This window comes from Chiloscyllium punctatum, chromosome 1 (genome assembly GCF_047496795.1).
Source record: "Chiloscyllium punctatum isolate Juve2018m chromosome 1, sChiPun1.3, whole genome shotgun sequence".
Classification (NCBI taxonomy): Eukaryota; Metazoa; Chordata; class Chondrichthyes; order Orectolobiformes; family Hemiscylliidae; genus Chiloscyllium; species Chiloscyllium punctatum.
Window position 1 is genome coordinate 105,610,668 of NC_092739.1, and position 23,690 is coordinate 105,634,357.

The 23,690-nt window shown below is 41.5% G+C and overlaps 1 protein-coding gene across 6 annotated transcripts in view; it reads left to right on the forward strand.

Annotated features, from left to right (window-relative positions):
• Positions 1 to 269: 269 nt before the first annotated feature.
• The window catches only part of atosb (atos homolog b), a 154,661-nt gene continuing 131,240 nt past the window's right edge, over positions 270 to 23,690 (forward strand). For 3 of the 6 annotated variants that reach the window (XM_072571672.1, XM_072571677.1, XM_072571679.1), the window contains exon 1: positions 270 to 384. The gene's annotated coding sequence lies outside the window, so the exon portion shown is untranslated. Of the gene's footprint in view, positions 385 to 437; positions 637 to 13,150; positions 13,307 to 23,690 lie in introns of those variants that run through there. The other 3 variants (XM_072571674.1, XM_072571675.1, XM_072571673.1) reach the window with 3 other exon arrangements.

The window sequence follows — 23,690 nt, forward strand, 5'->3', positions numbered from 1 at the left end:
GGGGTGAATAGGTTGTCAATTCTCGCCCACCTCCCAGCTGGTTGGTTGCCCATGGAGTCGGATCTTCAATGGCTCCTCCCAGTTCCCCGAGACCGAGCACGTGCAGTGGGTCTCGCTGGTCTGTGACGTAGAGTGATTGACGCCCACCTCAGCCAATGACTGGTGTAACTCTCGCCTCATTCCTCGGCATGGACATGCAGATAAGGGTGTCAGTGTCCAATGGCCATCAGCCTGAGGGGAGAGGGCGGGGCGGGCGGTGAGCGGAGCTGGTCGCCTGACAACAGGCCGGAAGGAATGTATGTGTACGGAAGGCAGTGCGGGTCAAGCAGCGTTCTCAGTTGGGTCTTACTAAATCGAAGTGGAAGAGAGTGTTGGGGTTGTGAGGTAAGGCGGCTTAGAGGGTGGTGAGGTCAGTGTTTGTGCCGGGCGGCGAGGAGAGGCAGACAGGGCGGGGATGTTGGTCTATTTTGTGTCCCCCCCCCGCCCCTTGAACCGACTGTTGGTGGTTAGTTTCAGGAAAGAGTTAAACTCCCGACTTGCCGCAACAGATCAGCTGTGAGCACTGCCTGTTCCTGCTCGGTGAAGGGATGAACCGTGGGGCTTTTTGTCTGTCAGCTCGTCGCCTCTGTCCTGAAGGTATTCACTGGACTGACGGGCATCGCCTTCTCGGTTTGTCGGGAGGGGGGAATTTGTATCCCGTCTTTTGTGTTAATTTGTGGCCATCGGAAAACTTGCAGGTTTCTAGTTTAGATTTCGGCGATTAATCACCACCTTTTTTTTCTTCATGATTCATGGGGTTTTTTTTTTGTGTGAGGTGGTGGTTGGAGGAAAAAGGGTCTTCAGGAATTTACACGGACGTTTCTAATCCACTGACAGAGAAATATCAATGCAAAAGGCGTTTAACCTGGGAATGTGAAGGGTGGTTCGTATCAGTGACGGTTTTAATCTGTCAACTTGTTTGTCAGTCGATGCATTAATAATAAGGAGAAAGAGTGACTCCGGAGAACTTGTTAAATGAGCTTTTTGGTCAGACAGTTGCAAATATGCCAGTTATTTTGAATCCATCCTGTGGATTGTTCTGATTTTTTTTTAATCTGGAAAGAGGTTAGATCCCCATGATGACCCTTATAAAGGGTTTTTGAAAAGTATTGGTATCTATTGGTTAACCCACTGACTTCTGAGTTTTAGTTTATTGGGCCTACTCTCCAAGGCACGCTTGCATTTTCAGCACCAAATCACTGAAATAACATAACATGCAACGGAATTAAGTACGTAAATACTTACAAAAGTTTGTTTTAAAATGTTTTAAAGACGATGTTTGACACAGCAGTTACCTAGAGATTGAAACCATGTTCATGTTTTAGTTCTGTGATCTTTTGTCAGAACATTCATATTTTTATTTTTTAATAAACTGATTTGTATGTTTTCACACCATAAAATAGCCTCACTGAAGTTAATTTCTGAATCCAGTGGTTGTAGGAAATGCCATATTACTTTCAGAATTCTTTTTGTAAGTTTTTTTAGCCTTATGATATTTGCTGAGGTGGTACTAAAGTTCACTACTTTTTCAATTACCCTGACTGCCAAGGCAACTACGTTTGTGTGTATAATCCACACCCTTACTGTCTAGCAGATGTGAGAGACCATTCAACTAGATTTTGCACAAGTATAAATTTTTAGAGCATCTGAAAATTCATTCTTTGGTATTCTATAGATATAAATTCATGTCACAGAAGGCATACAATGCTGCATGAAGCCAGTACAAAGTCGAGAATGTGATGCTCTAAAAGCACAGCAGGTCAGGCAGCATTCAAAGAGTAGGAGAATCCACACAGCTAATTTTGAAACATTGAAGGGAAAGTCAGGTAGTGAACATATGCTGGACAGCTGTTTTCGTGAACTGCTGCAATCCACATTCTGTTAAGGAGGGAGTTCCTGCATTTTGAGCCAGGGACAGTGAAGGAACAGCTATATCTTTCCAAGTCAGGATGGTGAGTGGCTTCGAGGAAAATTTGAAGGTGTTGGTATGTATCTGCTGCACTTCACTTTCTAGATGGTGACGAAGAGTCATACCGCATGGAAACAGTCCCTTTGGCCCGACTTGTCTGCGCCAACCAGCGATCCTAATCTGACCTACATTTAAATAGTTCAAAATATTTTTCTCCCACCCCATCCTATGGTTCCTAGCAAGATACAGCCATAATATGCTGGATTGAATTTACTTATCTTGGAAAATGTATCAGAAAACTGAGATCATGCTCTCCTGCAATCGTCAAACTAACAGCAGCTTGACAAGTATGACAAAAGACTGCATTACCTTTTTAAAAGAAAAAAAACTGTTTTATAACATCAGTCTAAACAAAGGAAGCAACAAGGTATAAGGGATGAGTTGGCTGTGAGACTGGGTAACTTCATTAAAAGGCATGACAGCGGATAGACAGTAGTTAACCTTTAAGAAATTAATGCATACATTGCAACAATTTCTTTCAGATGGAAGACATCAAGAAAAGTGGTCCGACCACAGCTAACAAAACAAATTAAGGACAGTATTAGATCAAGAGGGGAAAAATAGAGGATGAAAGTAAACTTATTAGGAATATAAAAATGAACTGAAAGAGCTTGTGTAAGAGGGTTAAAAGAAAAATTAGTGCAGAATGAACCAGAAGAATTGATAATGGTGAACAAGGAAATGGCAGACAAAATAAACAAATTTAGTCTGATTTCACAGAAGATGTAGAATTTCCCAGAAAGGCTAAGGAAGTAACGGTCAATTGGAAAGGAGGAATTGAAGGAAATGTGTATTCTTTAAGAAAAGGCGAGAGAACATGAATGACACTCAAAGCTGATATCTCACCAGATGCGGATGCCATATTACAGAGGAGGAAGTGTTAGATGTCTTGAAATGTGTAAGTGGTTAAATCCCTAAGACCTGATCAGGTGAACCCTAGAACTGTTAGAAGCTAGGGAAGTGATTGCTGGACCTCTTGCTAAGATATTTGTATCATTGATAGTCATAGGTGAGGGGCTAGAGGTTGGCTAACGTGGTGCCACTGTTTAAGAAAGGTGGTAAGGACAAGCCAGGGAACTGTAGATTGATGAGCCTGTCGGTGGTGGGCATGTTGATAGAGGGAATCCTGAGAGACATGATGTACATGTATTTGGAAAGGCAAGGACTGATCAGGGATAGTCAACATGGCTTTGTGCTTGGGAAATCATGTCTCACAAACTTGATTGAGTTTTTTGAAGAAGTAACAAAGTGGATTAATGAGGGCAGAGCGGTAGATGTGATCTATATGGGCTTCAGTAAGACATTCAACAAGATTCCCCATGGGAGACTGGTTAGCAAGGTTAGGTCTCCTGGAACATAGGGAGAACCAGCCATTTGGATATTGAACTAGCTCAAAGCTAGAAGACAGAGGGTGGTGATGGAGGCTTGTTTTTCAGACTGGAGGCCTGTGACCAGTGGAGTGCCACAAGGATTGGTGCTGGGTCCACTACTTTTCTTCATTTATGTAAATGATTTGGATGTGAGCAGAAGAGGCAAAGTTAGTAAGTTTGTAGATGACACCAAATTGACACCCACAGTTACCTGAATTACACCTCTTCCCACCCTACCTCGTGCAAAAATGCCATCCCGTATTCCCAATTCCTCTGCCTCTGTCATATCTGCTCCCAGGAGGACCAGTTCCAACACAGAACTCATCAGATGGCCTCCTTCTTTAGAGACCTCAATTTCCCTTCCCATATCCCTTCATCCACATCCCACATCTCTGGCCTCAAACCCCACCCCTCCAACCGTAACAAGGACAGAAACACCCTGGTCCTCACGTTCCACCCTACCAATCTTCACATAAACCACATCATCCGCCGACATTTCCACCACCTCCAAATGGACCCCACCACCAGAGAGATATTTCTCTCCCCACCCCTTTCCGCTTTCCGCAAAGAGTGTTCCCTCCGTGACTACCTGGTCAGGTCCACGCCCCCCCTGCCCCCACAACCCTCTTTCCCTGCCACCGCAGGAATTGCAAAACCTGTGTCCTCACCCCCATCCAAGCCCCCATGGAGCCTTCTACATCCATCAAGGTTTCACCTGCACGTCCACCAATGTATCCGTTGCTCCCGATGCGGTCTCCTCTACATTGGGGAGACTGGTCACCTCCTCGCAGAGTGCTTTAGGTAACATCTCCAGGACACCGATTGGCCATGCTAAATTGCCTGGAGTGTTAGGAGAATGGGTCTGGGTGGGTTACGCTTTGACGGGTCGGTATGGATTTGTTGGGCCGAAGGGCCTGTTTCCACACTGTAAGTAATCTAATCTAATCATCATCCAATCTGCCCCATGGCCCAACATTTCAACTCTCCCTCCCACTCTGTTGAGGACATGCAGGTTCTGGGCCTCTTCCACCGCTGCTCCCTCACCACCCGATGCCTGGAGGAAGAATGGCTCATCTTCTGCCTCAGAACACTTCAATTCCAGGGCATCAATGTGGAATTTCACCAGTTTCCTCATTTTCCCCTCCCCCCACCTTACCTCAGTTCCAACCTTCAAGCTCAGCACTGTCCCCATGACCTGTCCTACCTGCCAATCTCCCTTTCCACCTATCTGCTCCACCCTCCCCTCTGACCGATCACCTCCATCCCCACCCCCATTCACCGATTTGTATTCTTTGCTACTTTCTCCCCAGCAACCCCCCTCGTCCCCTACTGATCTCCCTGCCTCCATTCCTGATGAAGGGCTTTTGCCCGAAACATCGATTTTCCTGCTTCTCGGATGCTGCCTGACCTGCTGTGCTTTTCCACCACCACTCTAATCGAAAAACCAAATTGGAGATGTAGTGTACAACGAAGAGGGTTACCTCTGATTACAACGGGACCTTGATTAGATGGGCCAACGGGCTGAGAGTTGGCAGATGGAGTTTAATTCAGATAAATGCGAGGTGCTGCATTTTGGGAAAGCAAATATTAGCAGGACTTATACACTTAATGGTAAGGTCCTAGGGAGTGTTGCTAAACAAAGAGACCTTGGAGTGCAGGTTCATAGCTCCTTGAAAGTGGAGTCGCAGGTAGATAGGATAGTGAAGAAGGCATTTGGTATGCTTTCCTTTATTGGTCAGAGTATTGAATACAGGAGTTGGGAGGTCATGTTGCAGCTGTACAGGACATTGGTTAGGCCACTGTTGCAATATCGTGTGCAACTCTGATCTCTTTCCGATCGGAAAGATGTTGTGAAACTTGAAAGGGTTCAGAGAAGACTTACAAGGATGTTGCCAGGGTTGGAGAATTTGAACTATAGGGAGAGGGTGGTACGTGTATGGAATGAGCTGCCAGAGGAAGTGGTGGAGGCTGGTACAATTGTAACATTTAAGAGGCATTTGGATGGGTATAGAATAGGAAGGGTTGGAGGGATATGGGCTGGGTGCTGGCAGGTGGGACTAGATTGGTTTGGGATATCTTGTCCATGCCAACAAGTTAGACCGAAAGATCTGTTTCCGTGCTGTACATCTCTATGATCCTATGATTATCTGCATCCCAGAGTACTAAAGGAGAGAATAATAGATTCATTGCTTGTCATCTTCCAAAATTCTGTGGATTCTGGAATAGTCCTAGAATATAAGAGGATGGTAAATGTATTCCTTCTAGTTTTTTTAAAAAGAAACAAAATGAGGAAAACTTGAAATTACAGATTGGTTAATACTAGGGAAAATACTAGAGTCTGGTACAAAGGATTTGACCATTCACTTAGAAAATACCAACAGAATTAATCAAACTCAACATGGTTTTATAAAAGTGGAATAATGATTAACAAAGGTGGAGTTTTTTGAGGACAACTAGCCGACTAGATGAGGGAGAACTGCTTTACATGGTGGATTTAGATTTTCAGGAAGCTTTTGATAATATCCCACAGAAGAGGTTACTGTGCCAAATGAAAGCACATGGGATTGGTGGAAATATACTGGCATGAGTTGAGAACTGTAAGCAGACAGGAAACAAAGAATAGGAAAAATGTTACTTTGGAATGGAAGGCAGCAATTAGCAAGTATCGCAGGGATCAGTGATTCAACCCTGCTATTTGTGGTATATATTAACAATATAAATGAAGGAATCAAATGCAATGTTTCCGTGTTTGTCAACAGTGCATAATTAAGTGGGATTGAGAGTGGTGAAAAGAACATCGAGGGTTTAGACAAGTTGAGTGAGTGGACAAATGCATGACAAATGTTGCAGAACGTCGGTAACCTTGGATTTGTCCATTTTGGTTGGAAAGACAGACAGAATGGCAGAGTATTATTTATAAGGTGATAGATTGGGAAATGTTGGAGTACGTAGTGACCCAGATGTCCATGATCACCCGGTCATTGAAAACCTCCAGGTGCAATGACAGTTGGTTTGGAAGATGCGATCTTGAGGAACCTTAAAGAACTTTTATGGTGCATTTTATAGATTCACACTGCTGCTATTGAGCGTCAGTGGTAGAGAGGGGGAATGTTTATGGGTGTGCCAATCAATTGAGCTGCTTTGTCCTGGATGGTGTCAAGCTTCTTGAGTGCTGTTGATATCCGTATGTATTCTGGGTTGACTACAATGAGGAAAAGGCACTGGTGGACCTCGCCTTGTACTAGCCATAGGAGCCCACAAAACCATCTGCTATATAGGGCTGACAATTTGTCGTCTTGGTTGGTATAAATATGGTTGTATCGAAGGGCGATCACATGGATGATTCTCCATCAGACAGGCTTGGAAAATCTTCTATTACTTCACGATATTCTAAAAGGATTCATGAAAATAGAACAACAAAATATGGTAAATCATGTGTTTTTGCTTACAGATGTATTCAAAGAAAAAAGCTATTTGCATTCTGCCTATTAATGATTTATAAATGTAAGAATCATGTAGAATTAACTAAAAAGAGCTTTCTGGAATGCAAATATCATTCACTACTCTTAGTTTCACTAATTGGAATGATTAGTGCTAAAGTAAACATTGAACCAATATTAAAATTACCAAACATGCATAACTCGCAACCGCATAGTTTGAATATATCCATTCTCTTTTAGTGCCTTTCTTCAAAGTTTTTAACTTTAAAGCCATTGTCCTTCACAATAGCCTGGTCCTTTTAAACACATTAAACCAAAGTCTAAATATGTGTGCTTCCTTTGCCATGATGCATCAGTTCTGTCCTTTCCTCTGTCTCTTGAAAGGTTAATAACCTAGAGCTCAAAAGATTTTACCTTTGTTTTTCTTCAATAATATTTCCTTCCAATCACTTTTCAAGATGTGTCCTTTGGAGTTTAAAACTTTTCAGGGTTAATTTTTTTTTAAAGTTAGGACGTTTCTGAATACACAGCTGTTTTTGGTAACCTTAAATGCATTAAAGTCATAGAGATATACAGCATGGAAACAGACCCTTCGGTCCAACCTGTCCATGCCAACCAGATATCCCAACCCAATCTAGTCCCACCTGCCAGCACCTGGCCCATATCCCTCCAAATCCTTCCTATTCATATATCCATCCAAATGCCTCTTAAATGTTGCAATTGTACCAGCCTCCATCATTTCCTCTAACAGCTCATTCCTTACACATACCATCCTCTGCGTGAAAAGGTTGCCCCTTAGGTCTCTTTTATATCTTTCCCCTCTCGCCCGAAACCTGTGCCCTCTAGTTCTGGATGCCCCAACCCCAGGAAAAAGACTTTCTGTTTATCCTATCCATGCCCCTCATAATATTGTAAACCTCTAAGGTCACCCCTCAGCCTCCGACACTCCAGGGGAAAAAAGCCCCAGCCTGTTCAGCCTCTCCCTGTAGCTCAGATCATCCAAGCCGAGCAACATCCTTGTAAATCTTTTCTGAACCCTTTCAAGTTTCACAACATCTCTCCGATAGGAAGGAGACCAGAATTGCACGCACTATTCCAACAGTGGCCTAACCAATGTCCTGTACAGCCGCAACATGACCTCCCAACTCCTGTACTTAATACTCTGACCAATAAAGGAAAGCATACCAAATGCCGCCTTCACTATCCTATCTATCTGTGACTCCACTTCCAAGGAGCTATGAACCTGCACTCCAAGGTCTCTTTGTTTAGCAACACTCCCTAGGACCTTACCATTAAGTGTACAAGTCCTGCTAAGATTTGCTTTCCTAAAATGCAGCACCTCGCATTTATCTGAATTAAACTCCATCTGCCACTTTTCAGCCCATCTGGTCCAGATCCTCTTGTAATCTGAGGTAACCCTCTTTGTTGTCCACTACACCTCCAATTTTGGTGTCATCTGCAAACTTACTAACTGTACCTCTTATGCCTGCATCCAAATCATTTATGTAAATGACAAAAAGTAGAGGGCCCAGCACCGATCCTTGTGGCACTCCACTGGTCACAGGCCTCCAGTCTGAAAAACAACCCTCCACCATCACCAAAGGTCTTCTACCTTTTGAGCCGGTTCTATATCCAAATGGCTAGTTCTCCCTGTATTCCATGTTAATCAGTCTCCTTGCTAATCAGTCTCCCATGGGGAACCTTGTTGAACGCCTTACTGAAGTCCATATAGATCACATCTACTGTTCTGCCCTCATCAATCTTCTTTGTTACTTCTTCAAAGAACTCAATCAAGTTTGTGAGACATGATTTCCCACGCACAAAGCCATGTTGACTATCCCGAATTAGTCCTTGCCTTTCCAAATGTACATCCTGTCCCTCAGGGTTCCTTCCAACAACTTGCCCACCACCGAGATCAGGCTCACCGGTCTATCGTTCCCTGGCTTGTCTTTACCGCCTATCTTGAACAGTGGCACCATTTTTGTCAACCTCCAGTCTTCCGGCACCTCACCTGTGACTATCGATGATACAAATATCTCCGCAATCGGCCCAGCAATCACTTCTCCAGTTTCCCACAGAGTTCTCGGGTACACCTGATCAGGTCCTGGGGATTTATCCACTTTTAACCATTTCAAGACATCCAGCACTTCCTCCTCTGTGATGTGGACATTTTTCAAGATGTCACCATCTATTTTCCTACAGTCTATATCTTCCATATCCTTTTCCACAGTAAATACTGATGCAAAATAGGTGCGCACAACAAGGTAGATTTTACAATTGGTGGAAGGGAAATTACGATGCTGTAAGACAGGATTTGAAGAGCATAAGTTGGGAGCATCGGCTGTCAGGGAAGGATGTGGTGGAAATGTGGAACTTTTTCAAGGAGCAGATACGACGTGTCCTTGATATGTATGTACCAATCAGGCAGGAAAGAAATGGTCGTGTGAGGGAGCCTTCGTTGACGAGGGAGGTTGAATGTCTAGTAAAGAGGAAGAAGGAGGCTTGCATAAGGTTGAGGAAACAGGGTTCAGACAGAGCAGTGGAGGGATACAGGATAGCCAGAAGGGACCTGAAGAAAGGGATTAGGAGAGCTAAGAGAGGGCATGAAAAATCCTTGGTGGATAGGATCAAGGATAACCCCAAGGCATTTTATGCGTATGTGAGAAACCTGAGAATGACGAGAACGAGGGTAGGTCCGATCAAGGACAGTAGTGGGAGATTGTGTATTGAGTCGGAAGAGATAGGAGAGGTCTTGAACAAGTACTTCTCTTCAGTATTTACGAACGAGAGGGACCGTATTGTTGGAGAGGAGAGGGTGAAACGGACTGGTAAGCTAGAAGAGATACTTGTTAGGAAGGAAGATGTGTTGGACATTTTGAACAACTTGTGGACAGTGAGGAGGGCATTTGTCGTTTGCAAAGGGACTTAGATATGATGCAGAGCTGGGCTGAGGAGTGGCAGATGGAGTTCAACCCTGCCAAGTGTGAGGTTGTCCATTTTGGAAGAACAAATAATGCGGAATACAGGGTTAATGGTAGGGTTCTTAGTCAGGTGGAGGAACAGAGGGATCTTGGGGTCTATGTACATAGATCTTTGAAAGTTGCCACTCAGGTGGATAGAGTTTGTAAGAAGGCCTATGGTGTATTATCATTCATTAGCAGAGGGATTGAATTCAAGAGTCGTGAAGTGATGTTGCAGCTGTACAGGACTTTGGACGAAACGTTGATTTCGCTGCTCGTTGGATGCTGCCTGAACTGCTGTGCTCTTCCAGCACCACTAATCCAGTATTTGATTTTCAGCATCTGCAGTCATTGTTTTTACCTTGTACAGGACTTTGGTTAGGCCACATTTGGAGTACTGTGTGCAGTTCTGGTCGCCTCACTTTAGGAAAGATGTGGAAGCTTTGGAGAGGGTGCAGAGAAGATTTACCAGGATGTTGCCTGGAATGGAGAATAGGTCGTACGAGGATAGGTTGAGAGTTCTCGGCCTTTTCTCGTTGGAACGGTGAAGGATGAGGGGTGACTTGATAGAGGTTTATAAGATGATCAGAGGAATAGATAGAGTATACAGTCAGAAACTTTTCCCCCAGGTACAACAGAGTGTTACAAGGGGACATAAATTTACGGTGAAGGGTGGAAGGTATAGGGGAGATGTCAGGGGTGGGTTCTTTACCCAGAGAGTGGTGGGGGCATGGAATGCACTGCCTGTGGGAGTGGTAGAGTCAGATTCATTGGCGACCTTTAAGCGGCATTTGGATAGGTACATGGATGGGTGCTTAATCTAGGATAGAAGTTCGGCACAACATCGTGGGCCGAAGGGCCTGTTCTGTGCTGTATTGTTCTATGTTCTAAAATATTCATTTAGTATTTTCCCCCATTTTCTGTGGCTCCACACAAAGGCTGTCTTGCTGATCTTTGAGGGGTCCTATTCTCTCCCTAGTTACCCTTTTGTCCTTAATATATTTGTAAAAACCTTTTGGATTCTCCTTTAATTCTATTTGCCAAAGCTATCTCATGTCCCCGTTTTGCCCTCCTGATTTCCCTCTTAAGTATACTCCTACTTTCTTTATACTCTTCTAAGGATTCACTCGATCTATCCTGTCTGTACCTGACACATTGAATTGTTTTCGGGAAAGAAGATATGAGTCTTCCACTAATGTTAGTTTAAATTTAAAAAACACACCAATTGAGTTTTTTTCAGCCAACTCATAATGCAATGATTTGCTAAAAAAGTGCAAGGAGATTATAGACCTCTGCCATTAAGACAGAGACACCCTTATCAGCTGCCTCTGCCACATCTCTCCCTTCTACTAATTCACCCAGCCAAACTTCCTTTACTGGTTACTTGTACTCTCGCCCTGAACTTGCATTGATTTCTCCTTTCTCCTCTATCTTGCCCCTCATGCCACCCCTAACCTCCTCTGTGTCCTATCTTCTGTTCAACAATTCTATCCACACTGAATTGCTGATCATCCAGTTTGCCCTTCTGAACTCCATATATACTGTCATCTTCAGGTTCTCGCTCGCTCTCGCTCTCTTCCTCATCATGCTTCTCTTGAACAACCAAGCCTCGACCCTCCTATCCTTGAAAAATACCATCCCATTCACTGCTAAAATTTATTGTCCTTTATCGAACGCAATCTTTGAATCCGTCTAATCAAGTTTCCCCTTGCTACATACCAGAATAGCTTTTAGTCAAGACAGAAATGGCATCAGATGCAACTACCAAAGATCCTTCTGAACCTGCCTGTGCTCAAATGTAAGCAAATGGGACTAGTTCAGTTGAGGGAACCTGGTCGGCATGGCCGAGTTGGGTCAAATGGCCTGTTTCCATGCTGTATGACTCTATCATCACACCATCTTCCTCCAACATCTCTGCACAGTCATGAGCTGGGTAGGACCGCTCTTAATTGGTTTCATTTTCATTGATCTAATCATTGCCATGAATTTTGCTCCTGTACTCCTATCTCTGATTTTTCCCCAACTATCTTTCCCTTACCTGCTTACTTGCCAACTGTAGCTACGCATGGTAACATCATTTGAAGATAGTGTTGGTTTTGAATGATGACACCCAGCACCACCTCACCACTATGTCTTGTGACTCCTCCATGTTGCTGAATTATCAGGCTGGTTATCTATCATTCAGAAGTCCAGCAGGAGTTTTCTTCAATTAACTAATGGAAAGACTAAAGCTATTGTTTTCAATCCCCACTCTCAACTTCATCCTTTAATTACTGACTATTATTATGTCTGGTGGGTCTGGAATTATATCAGTCTGCTTACACCCTTGATGTTACAATATTGGAACATCTACAAATGTAATGTACTGTGCCACAGCTAAGATTATCGATTACATCTCTGTCATGTTGCTCAACCTTAACTGTTCCTGTCTCTACTGCTGAAACCCTTATTTGTGATGTCTTAATTTTAGATTTGTTTATTCCAATGTACTACTTGGCTTATCTCCCACATTCTACTCTGTCAACTTTGAGGTGATCACAACGTTTGCTGTCCATGTTTTAGCTCTCAGTAAGTCCCTTTTCCTGTTTTATCTTCTGCTCCTTGACCTATATTGGCTACTAGTTAAGCAGCATCTTAATTTTAAAATTTTCATCTTTGCTTCCAGATCCTTCAATCGCCTCACCTTTCCTTATTTACAGCAACTCTCTTAAAATATCAGCTGTCCTGTAATTCTGGCTGTTATTGCAACTTCAATTTTTATTTCCTTTGTCACCAGTGGCATGCCTTCAGCTGATAAGTCTCCAAGGTCTGGAATACTCTCCCAACATCCTCTAACTGACTTTCCTTCCTTTAAACAATGCTCAAAGCCTACCTGTTTGAACAAGCTTTTCCTCATCTGATGTCATATATGGGTTGGTGCCACACTTAGTTGTGCAATGTTCCTGTGACATGCTTTAATATATTTCATTATGTTAAAGGCATGTTACAGATGTAATTTGGTAATCTTGTATGCCAGTGTGACAGGTTGTAACCAAGCTGAGATCTTGGTGGGGGGGGGGGGAGCAGAAATGTTAAGTGAAACAGCATTTTTTTTACTGTCTTAGCTTTAATAAAAAGTTGAAGTTTGAAATGACATGAAGGTTCTTTGGTCGTGAATACCAACATAGAATCGTAGAAGGTAGGAGCCGGAAGAGGATATTCGATCTTCCGAGTCTGCTTCACCATTCATTAGGATCATGATTGATCGCCCAATTCAAGAGTCTAATCCTGCTTTCTCCCCATAACCTTTTGATCCCATTTGCCCCAAGTGTTATAGTCGCATCTTGATGCCAAAACGTTGAATGTATTCAACTACACTGTTGAATTCCACAGGATCACCACTCTGGGTGAAGAAATGTCCTAAATGGTCTATCCCAAATCATCAGACTGTGACCTCTGGTTCTGGACACACCCATCATCAGGAACATCCTCCCTACATCTGCTGTGTCTGGTCCTAACAAGCATCAAGGAGGAGAAGGGTGATTACAGGTTGGAGATTGGGTACTTCTTGATAACCATCCTAGTGGAAGAAAATAGATGGGGGTGCATTGAATGATTACAGAACATTGAACAGAACTGCACAGGAACAGGTCCTTCAGTCCACCATGTCTGTGCTGACCATGATGCCAGTACAACCAATTGCCATAGATAATGATTTAATAAGTAATTTGCAGAGGGGAAGAAATATGGCACGTGATAGAAAAGGCAAATGTGCCAAAGGAGTATAAGGGAAGTATACTTGACTGGAAAGAAGATTTTTGGGGTTCATTTTTTTTTAGTGACATTCACAACTGAAATAGTTTGTGGTTCCTATCCCCACATATCATGCCACACTACCCATCTCATCCCACCCATTTAAAAATAAGAGAAGCAAATAGCAGTAGAGACAAAATCAAAAGTCTGAAGGAAGAAAGGTAGTAATGGCAACCAGAAAATGACCAAGATGGTGAAGAGGCCATTGGTGCAGGAAAATAGATATGTTCTGGACCAGTAATCTCAAGACATATGATTAAATTTCATGGAGAATTTAACATCAGTGCACAAAAATCAATCTGGAATCGAACAATATTAATGATGGCCATGAAAATAGAGAATGGTTGTAACAATCCATTGAGTTCACTATTCTCCTTTTTTAAAGAAAATCTGCCATCTACAATTTGACATGTAATTCACTCCAGATCCATTGCATTGTGGTTGACTCTCAACTCCTCTCAATGGCTTTACAAGCCCCTTTACTGTATCTTTGAAGGCACCATGGGTAATAAATGCTGGCTTTGCCAATAATGGTCATAACCCGTGAATGTATGAAAAAAGATTGTTGGTTCATTGTGTGCTGCCAGACAGATCAATGGATTTGATCTGGAAAATCTAATGTTTGCTACTCATTGTGTTAGTTTCTTCTCTCTGTCATGAATTTGCATGCCACTCTCTGCTTCTAGGATAACAGGTGGTCCTATGAGGAAAGATTGAGCAATGTTAAGTTAACCAGAAAATCTGAATTCACATTCAGTTTTTAAAGACAAAATATCAGTTGGAATTTAAAAACCAGTACCAATAAAAATGATCGTGAAGCTGTTCTGTTGCTGTGAATGCAACTTGTTTATGTATGTCCTTTTGTTTATGTATGTCCTTTTTAAAGATCAGATTTAAACAGAGGAAGTTAATTGGGTAGTATATGCGTTTAGTTGTAATTTTTCAAAATTGATTAGAATTTGGAAAGTTTCCATCAGACTGGAAATTTTGCAATTATTCTATTTTTAAAAAGCATGAAACTACAGGCTAGTTAGTCTGTCATGTGTTAGAATAGTCAGTCAAGAGGTTATCGCTAGACACTTGGAAAACTTAAAGATAATTCCGAAGAGTTATATAGTTTGGTGGAAGAGAAATCATGTTCAAACAATTTATTGAAGTTCTTTGAAGGACTAATATGTGTCATGCATTAAGGAATCTTATACACATAGAATTCTTGAACTTCCAGAACGTATTTGACAAAGTGTTCAAAAAATATTATTGTGCAAAGTCAGGGTTCATGGTAGCAGGTAACATGTATTAGCATGGGAAGATAATTGGCTGGCCTTAAACAACATGAGAAATAAATGCACGAATAGAGTATATCGTCACTCAAGTCTGCTCTGCCATCCATAACGATCATGGCTGGTCTTTGACGCAAAATTATCTATTGCAGCCTTGAATAGGTACAACAACTGAGCATGCGTGACCCTCTGGGGTAGAGAATTTCAAAGATTTACAATCCTGAGTAAATTGAGATGTGTCCTCTTCGTCCTAAATGGCTGACTTTCCATCCTGAGACTGACCCCTCATTGTAGAGACTCCAGCTTGGGGGTGAATCCTCTTGCCAACTATCCCATCAAATCCTCTCAGAACTGTCTATGTTTAATGTGATAACTTTCAAATTAAGAAGAGAAGTATAGGCTTAACATTGTTCAATCTTTCCTCACAGGACCATCTGTTTTCCTAGAAGCAGAGAAAATGCTTAAATGGCCTCCCTGATTGACAGAAGGCAATGAGTGGAGTTCCACAAGGGTCTGTGCTGGGAATTTAACTTCTTAAAATTTTATATCAATGACCCAGATGACAGCCAGAGGCATGATAATCAAATTTGCAGTTAACATAAAGATAGGTAGAACAGTATATCATGAAGAGGGCACTAGCGTAATGCAGACAGATATAGATAGGTGAGCGAATGGGTAAAAATCTGGCAGTTGGTGCATAATGGAGAAAAATGTCAAGTCATTGAATACAGTAGGAAGCTTTTTTTTTGAGAAGCACAGTATTACTTAAACAGAGAACAACTGCCGAAGTTTGAGCTATAGAGGGATCCAGGTGTTCTCATGCATGAGTCATACAAATTTAATTGGAGATATAGGACATAATCAAGAATGCTAATGGATTTTTTAACTCATTCATGGGACATGGGCCTTGCTGGACAAGCATTCGTTGCCCAACCATAGTTGCCCTTGAAAAGGTAGTGGTGAGCTGCTGCCTTGAACTGAGGCAGTCCAGATGCTGTAAATAGAAAAATAAAGCTGTTAATGAGGGAATTTCAGAACTTCGAACCAATGATATTGACATTTTATTTACAAGATGGTACGGTAGGGTGGGTTAGAGGGGAACTTAGAAGTGGCAGTGTTCCCATGTATCTAGTTGTATTGACCTTCTCCATGTTCGAGGGTTTGGAAGATGCTGCCTCAGGAGCTTTGGTGAATTTCTGTAGTGAACATCTTTTAGATTTATGTGAGCTGCTGCGACTGAGCATGGTGGAGATAGTGGGTATGATGCCAGTCAAGTGGGTTGTTTGCCCTGGTTAGTGTCAAGCTTATGGAGTTGTTAGAGCTGCAGTCAGTCAGACATGTGGGGAGTATTCGATCACACTCCTGACTTGTGAATTGCAGACATGCTTTGGGAAGTCAGCAGGTGAGTCACTCGCTGCAGTATCCCAATCCTCTGACCTGCTCACGTAATCACTATATTTATCTGGCTAGCAGTTCAATTTCTGGTCAAAACGTTGATTATGGTGGGTTCAGTGATGGTATCACCTTTGAAAGTCATGGGGCAAGAGCAATTGTGGGGCATGAATGTTACTTGCTACATAGATGTGTATGCAGTCCTTTATTACGAGAGAAATTAAACCTAAAAGTAAGGATGTTTGCTTCCATTTTATAGCGCATTAGTGAGACCACATATTGAATACTGTGAAGTTTTGGTCTCCTCATTTCAGGATGGTTGTAAATATATTGAGTAGTTCAGAGAAGATTTGAGACTGAGCATGTAGTTTTATGAGGAAATGCTGGTGCTGTTTCCATGCAGTTTAGTAGTGCAAGGGGTGACGCTTTAAGATCCTGAATTCTGTTGACAAGGTGGATGTGTAAAGTATTTCTTGTTGTGGTTCGTTCCCAGCCTGGGGGATCCACTTTAAAATTAGGCATAGCCCTTCGAGGACAGAGATAAGGGGCATTTCTTTCCATGAGATTTGTATGACTTTGGAGCTTTCTGCCTCAACGGGTGGTAGAAGTGGGGTTATTAAACATTGTTAAGATAGAAGTGGACTGGTTGCCTTGTTTAACAAAGGCCTAAGGTTATCAGGGAGAGGGAAATGTGAAAGGTTAAACACAAACTAATTAGCCATTGGAGCAGGTTTGAGGGGCCAAATGGCCATTTTCTGCTTCTGATTCATATGAAATTTGTTGTCCATATCATGTCTGACCTACATCTGATCCTAGTCACACACGAACATTATTAATGCTTAACTTTTCTCAGAAATGAGCCAACGATGCATTTGATTCCATCAAAACATGGAGAACAACAATCAAAACTGTGGCCTAGTCATTGACTGAGTGCACAATAATGGAATACAGACCCCAGCTAACCTTGCAGAAATATTACTGGTAGCTGGAGATTGCAACCAAGGTTGTGAGAGCTCTCTGACAAAGTGGTCCAGAAACATAGTGACATTGTTATCTATACAGAATCCTGTTCATCAGCCCATGTTCTACATTGCTCCATTGTCTCTATATCTCATCCTAGATTTAAGACTGGTAGTCAAGAGGCAAGAGTGTATTGGATTGTATCGTGACCTTTTGAGCTCCTCGATATTGACTCTGGAGCTCATGAAATCTCATAGCTTCAAATCAAGCGTGTGCAAGGAAACATATTGCTGTACCCTTCCACACTGAACATTATTTAGAAGAAGCACTAAAGCTACCAAGGACATGAAATTTACTGAGTAGAGATTTTGCTGTACTTGGAGAGATGTGAAGAAAACTGGTAGTAAGCGAGTATGCTAACCTGGTATCTTTCAGCTGTGGTATGTTTTTTGGGGCACTGGGAATATTGGAAGACCAAGGAAGAAGTGGCAGTAATAGGGACATATTCTGCTGGTGTTGAGTGAAATAGGGTCCTAGAGAAACTGAAGCAATTTGCCCAGGCCCATATGGACTTCAGGGCACTGCTACATTTTGCTACTGGATTGTAAGCCTGATTATTGAATTATAGAATCCTACAATGTGAAAGCAGGCCATTTTGCCCATTGAGTCTATGCAAACCCATCAAAGAACATCCCACCCAGACCCATGCCCATGCCCCTACCCTATCCCTGTAACCTTGCATTTTGCATAGCTAATCCACATAGCTTGCACATTGCTGGACACTGGGCAATTAAGCATGGCCAAACCACCTAACCTGCACATCTTTAGATTGTGGGAGCACTCTGAAGAAATCCATGCAGACGGGAGAATATGCAAACTCCACGCAGACATTTGTCCAATGGTGGGATCAAACTGGGTCCCTGGCACTGAAGCAGTAGTGCTAGCCACTGTTGTCCTTCTATTAGTTCTATCAGTTTTAAGTAAAAGAAACAAGTTTTAGTACTGCCGTTGCTGAAACCACCATTAAATTACTAATTGGGCTGATTTGCTTCACTGAGAACTTCATGAAAATTATTTTTTTGTAAGAATGCACAAATGACCTTTCAATGATAAGTATGAGAAAAACATGAATTTAATCACATAATTCGGAAATTGTTTTTCTCCAACTTTGTTCTTGCTCATCCTGTTTCCCTTTGTGGCTCAAGTTAATTTTCTCAACAATTTGCTCACAGTTGAAAAGTGAAATTTTATCTGGGTTTAGTGTTTCTCTCTGCAAGTATAGAAATTTTAGGAGCAGAATGAAATGATAAAGCTTTTTCAGAAATTGGGCGATGGATGATGGATCCTGAGAAATACTGCAAATCACATTGTTGGATCGCAGAGATGTGGTTTATAACTCATTATATTTTTGGGAGGCAAATATTGAATTGAAAACCAGGAATCTGGTGCCTTTTAAAGCAAATGAACTCCGATAATAGAAGAAGTAACTTGCGTATAAAGTCTGCATCCCCAATTATTCTATCTGTTGCTACAGTTACGATACGGAGTAAATCTCTCTGCTAACTTAAACCCAACGCACCGAGAAGCTCACCTCGCGCCATAATCTATTAAATTTTGAGAGGCCAAGAACTATACCAGAGGTCACTACTTAAAGTAAAAATTAAAGTCTAACAGAATATTAAAACCAACAATTATTTAGAACTCCTTTCTTTTAAACATATCTTTTCCTTCCCACTCCAAAAGACTGGTCTGATTAAAAATCCCAATTAAGCTTTACAAAAAATAATCACATTTAAAAACCAGTCAGCTTTGTCGATTCTCCTTTGTAGATTTTCCTCTGTAGATTTCTCTGTCAGCTTTGATGTTCTGCTGCTCAAACTTCTTAGAGACAGGTACCTTTCAGAGAGCTTTTCAGCTAGCAGTCTATTTGTTTCAACCAAGTGCTGCATTTTTACTTTGTTCAGGACTCTGTGCTATCAGTTAGTTTTTGCCAGCTTTTCAATTCTCTTGAAGGTGTAAGTGTGTACTGTACCTTTTTAACACTACCACTGCCAACCCTGAACACCATGGTGCCAGGACAGTTTCAGGAGCTCTAATGATGTCATCCTTGAGGAGAGAGTGCATTAATGAATGTCTCTCCCTCCTTTTTAGCTCCAAAACTTTTTTTTTTGGGCTTCTAGTAGCTTGGAACATTCTGGTCCTTGGTTCTTTAAATGTGGTTGCCTCATATTTACTATTGTACTGAGTTTTCTGCTACCACATCATTTCAAGCTCTCCCTTTAGGACAAGAAATTCAATTTAAAGTTCAATCTGTTTAGTGAGTTACTTCAATACAGAAATGAGTTGTAGTCTGGGAATTAGTCTAAAGTCCTCCCTTGGCAGAGTGAGGAAAATTTGGCCTGGAAATTTTCAGTTTCACTGGGGAAAGGATGTAGAGTCATATAGTACAGAAGAGGCTCTTCAGCCTGATGAATCTGCACTGCCAAAAAAATGCTATCTATTCTAGTCCTACTTTCCGGTGTAACTGAACATTATGACCGTTCAGTGCTTGTCCAAGTTCTATTGACAGGTTGAGGTTTTCTGCCTCAACTACCCTCCCAGGCAGTGCAGTCCAGACCCCCATTGCCCTCTGTGTAAGAAAGGTTTCCTCGAATAACCTCAAAACCTCCTGTCTTTCACTTTAAAATTATGCCCCATTTGATTTAGGGAAACAGCTGCCTTTTATTCATCTTGGCCATGCTTCTCAAAACAGGTCCCCCTCAACCTTCTCTCCGTTGAAGAAAGCAACCCTGTCTATCCAACCTCTCTTCCCTAGCTAAAATGCTCTATCCCAGGCAACACTATGGTGAATTTCCTCTGCACCCCATCCAGTATAATTACAGTTAAAATGAATTAACATTTTCAAAAGTCATTTCTTAAGTTTGTTTATGGGTTTTTATAATTCATATTTCAAGATTAGATTCTTTCTTAAAAAAAAATCTTATTGTTGTGTTTATGTTTGTCTGTCTCTTTTGTCAACTAACATTTATGGGCAAACATTTTTTGCATTAATAGTATTGCTCTTCCCACTTTCTCTGTCAAGATTGACCTTTATCTCTTCATTTGATATACCTCCTGAACCGTTGCCAGTTACACTGGCAGTGTCTAATGTTTAGCTTATATTTATATTGCTAGAAACAGCATGCAAGTTGTAACAGAACAAAAAATTGTGAAAAGCATTTCTAATAAGAGATGTCATCAGCTTATTGAGGACGAGCTGCTGTAACATGAGGTGAGTGTGACAGTGCTTGACATCAAAGCAGCATTTGGTCCTGAGGAACTTAAACAAAATTGGAGTTGATGGTAATTGTGGGTTAATTCATGACTAGTTGGAGTCACTAGTGCAAAACACTAGTGGTTATGATTGTTGACAGTCAATTATCTCAATACTATTGCATAAGTGCCAGGCAATTATGCTCTTCAAAGAGAATCTTCCCTAACACATTCCCCTTGATGTTCATTGGAATGGGATTACCGTTGCTTAATCTGGAATCATCAACTACTTTAGGATTATTATTTCCCATAAACTGAATTGGATCAACCATAATGATACAGTGACTACAAGAGCAGGTCAGAGTCTAGAAATTGTGCAGTGAGTGATGCACCTCATGACTCCCCAAAGCCTATCCATCATTTGCAAGACTCAAGTCATGAATGTGATGGAATACTCGCCACTTGATTAAATGAGAACTGCTTCAACAACTCTGAAGCATCATCTTGGACAAAGTTGACATCTTTATTGTTACACCTTTTAATATTAACTCCCTCCACCACTGTTGCACAAGTGGCTACAGTGTATACCATCTGTACAACTCTTTAACAGTAGCTTCTAAAGCAATGCATCTACCACCTAAAAGGATTTGCATGTGTATGAAAACATCACTATCTGCATGTTCCCTGTGAGACACTATGCAGTTTATTTACTGTCATAAAACATAGCCCTGATAATGCATCATAGCAGAAAACTATACATCATCTCTTTCACTCTGAGCGGTCTGCTCTGGAAGTATAAAGAAGTTGGATGTGAAGACAGGAGGTATGGTTAGTAAGTTTGCAGATGACCCCAAAAAAGGTGGTGCAGTGAAGAAGGTTGCCTCCATGTACTACAGGATCTTAATCAGATGGGCCAGTGGGCCAAGGAATGGCTGATAGAGGTTAATTTAGATAGATGTATTTAGGTAAGGCAAAGCTGGCTAGGACTTGTAATGGTAGGGTTTTGGGGAGTGTTGCTGAACAAAAAGACCGAGGAGTGCAGGATCATAGTTTCTTGAAAGGTGGCATTGCAGATCCAGGTCGTGAAGAAGGCATTTGGTAGGCTTGCCTTCATTGGTCAGAACATTGAGTATAGGAATTGGGATATCACGTTGCAGCTGTACAGGACATTGGTGTGTGTTCAATTCCATTCTTCCTGCTGTAGGAAAAATGTTGTGAAACTTGAAAGGTTTCAGAAAAGCTTTTCAAGAATGTTGCTGGGACTTGTGGGCTCGACCTACAGGGAGAAGCTAAATAAGCCCACCTTTTTTCCCTGGAATGTCAGAGATTGAGGGATAACCTTATAGGTTTATAAAATCATGAGGCTATGGATAGGCCACGGTCTAGTTCAAAACTAGAGGAAATATGTTTAAGGTGAAAAGGGGAAAGATTTTAAAAAGTATCTAAGTGGCATCTTTTTCACATAGGGTGGTCTGTGTATGGAATGAACTGCCAGAGGAATTGGTGGAGGTTGGTACAATTACAGCATTTAAATTGCATCTGGATGAGTATATGAATAGGAAGGGTTTGGAGGGATACGGGACTAGGTCAGATTGGGATGTTTGATTGGTGTGGATGAGTTGGACTGAAGGGTCTGTTTCAGTTCTGTATGACTCTCTCTGTAAGTACTTGGAGAGTGAGGACTGCAGATGTAGAGTCTAAAAGGGTAATGCTGGAAAAGCACAGCAGGTCAGGTATCATCCGAGGAGCAAGAGAATCGACGTTTCAGGCCTTCATTAGGAATGAACTATAGGTAACTGGTATTAGTTACATTGACAAGCACTCTGACTTTCACAGATCTTGGGACTATGCACCAAATATATCACCTCTTAATAACTCTGGAAAAAATTTCACCCCTAATTTCATGTCCTTGGGTTGAAGGAGGATTTATGGTAAGAGGAACATTGTCTCCAATGCTGTTCTTCATTGATAACCCAAATCTTCTCAATATTTCCTTGTCAATTCATCATCATGTTAAGATAACTTGGAAGGATAAACAGGCCTTCAAGTACTGTGTGCAGCGGAACCTGCTGAAGTTTTCAGACCTATTTAAAAGTGTTTTAAGCTACAAGTTCCTAGCTATTGCTCAATAGAATTTCCTTATTTCAGCAATTGATTTGTACTGTGTAATAACAATAGGGCATTTCTTCATGCGATATCTCCAGGAAAGAGACTGATGTCAAAATCAGATGTTGGAAATTACAGCCATAAATGACATGGAGAGTGCACTCTAAGTGCCATGAGTTTTAGTAAAAAAGATTTTAACTTAGGCAATTAACTTCTTAAAAAATTGATTGGTTCATTATTAGTGAGGCTAAATACCTTTTTGTCTACTTGAGCAGTTTCTGCTTACATATAAAACAAATTAAATCTTGGATTTCTGGGCCATTGACAGTTTTTATTTCCTGCTGTCGATACTCTTCTCTTGACCATGAAAATTTAAAGCACTCTAGCGGACCAATCATTCAGTATTTGCAGGCACTGAAAGATAATGCTGGGTGTACTCAGCATCAGAAAGCTGACTTGAAACACTAATTCCATTTCTCTTGCCGTGGATGCTGCCAGTACACTACGTATGTGCTGTTTTTCTGTGTTTTAATTTAAGCATTTTGAGTGCTTCATTTCTTGTGAATCGTATCCAAAATATGTCGCTGAAGGAACATCTGTTTCACTGTCTCATTTTGTTGGAGTTCTTTCCATCTCTCTGACCACTTTAAATTGACTTCTTTGCATTGCCTGATCTACTAACTGATTTTATCCATGTGTGCACGCAACTGAATGTCAATCATGTGTACCACATTTACATAGGTTATCAGGATAGGTGGCAGTGCATAGTAATCCCATCAACTATGATTTTATTGCATGGTGGAGCAGACCTGAGGGTCTGTGTAGCTTTCTCCTGTTCCGAATTCATACATTTGGGCTGCATCATATTTCAAGTCCTGTTTCAAAACAATCGTTTTGCATTTCTGGCATCATAGTCCATTCTGCTGTTTACTTCCTGTGGCTTTAATGTTGATGTAATGACTTCAGATTAAAAACATTACTGCAGTTTATGTGAATGCTGATTGTCATGCTGTATACTTGGAAGGCTTGCTAAGATGTTTTTCTGTCTGAAGTGCTGAAATTTAGTTAATTGATTGGGGGGGGGGGGAGAGAAGAAAGAAATGTTATTCGGTTTAATGTACATAGTATTT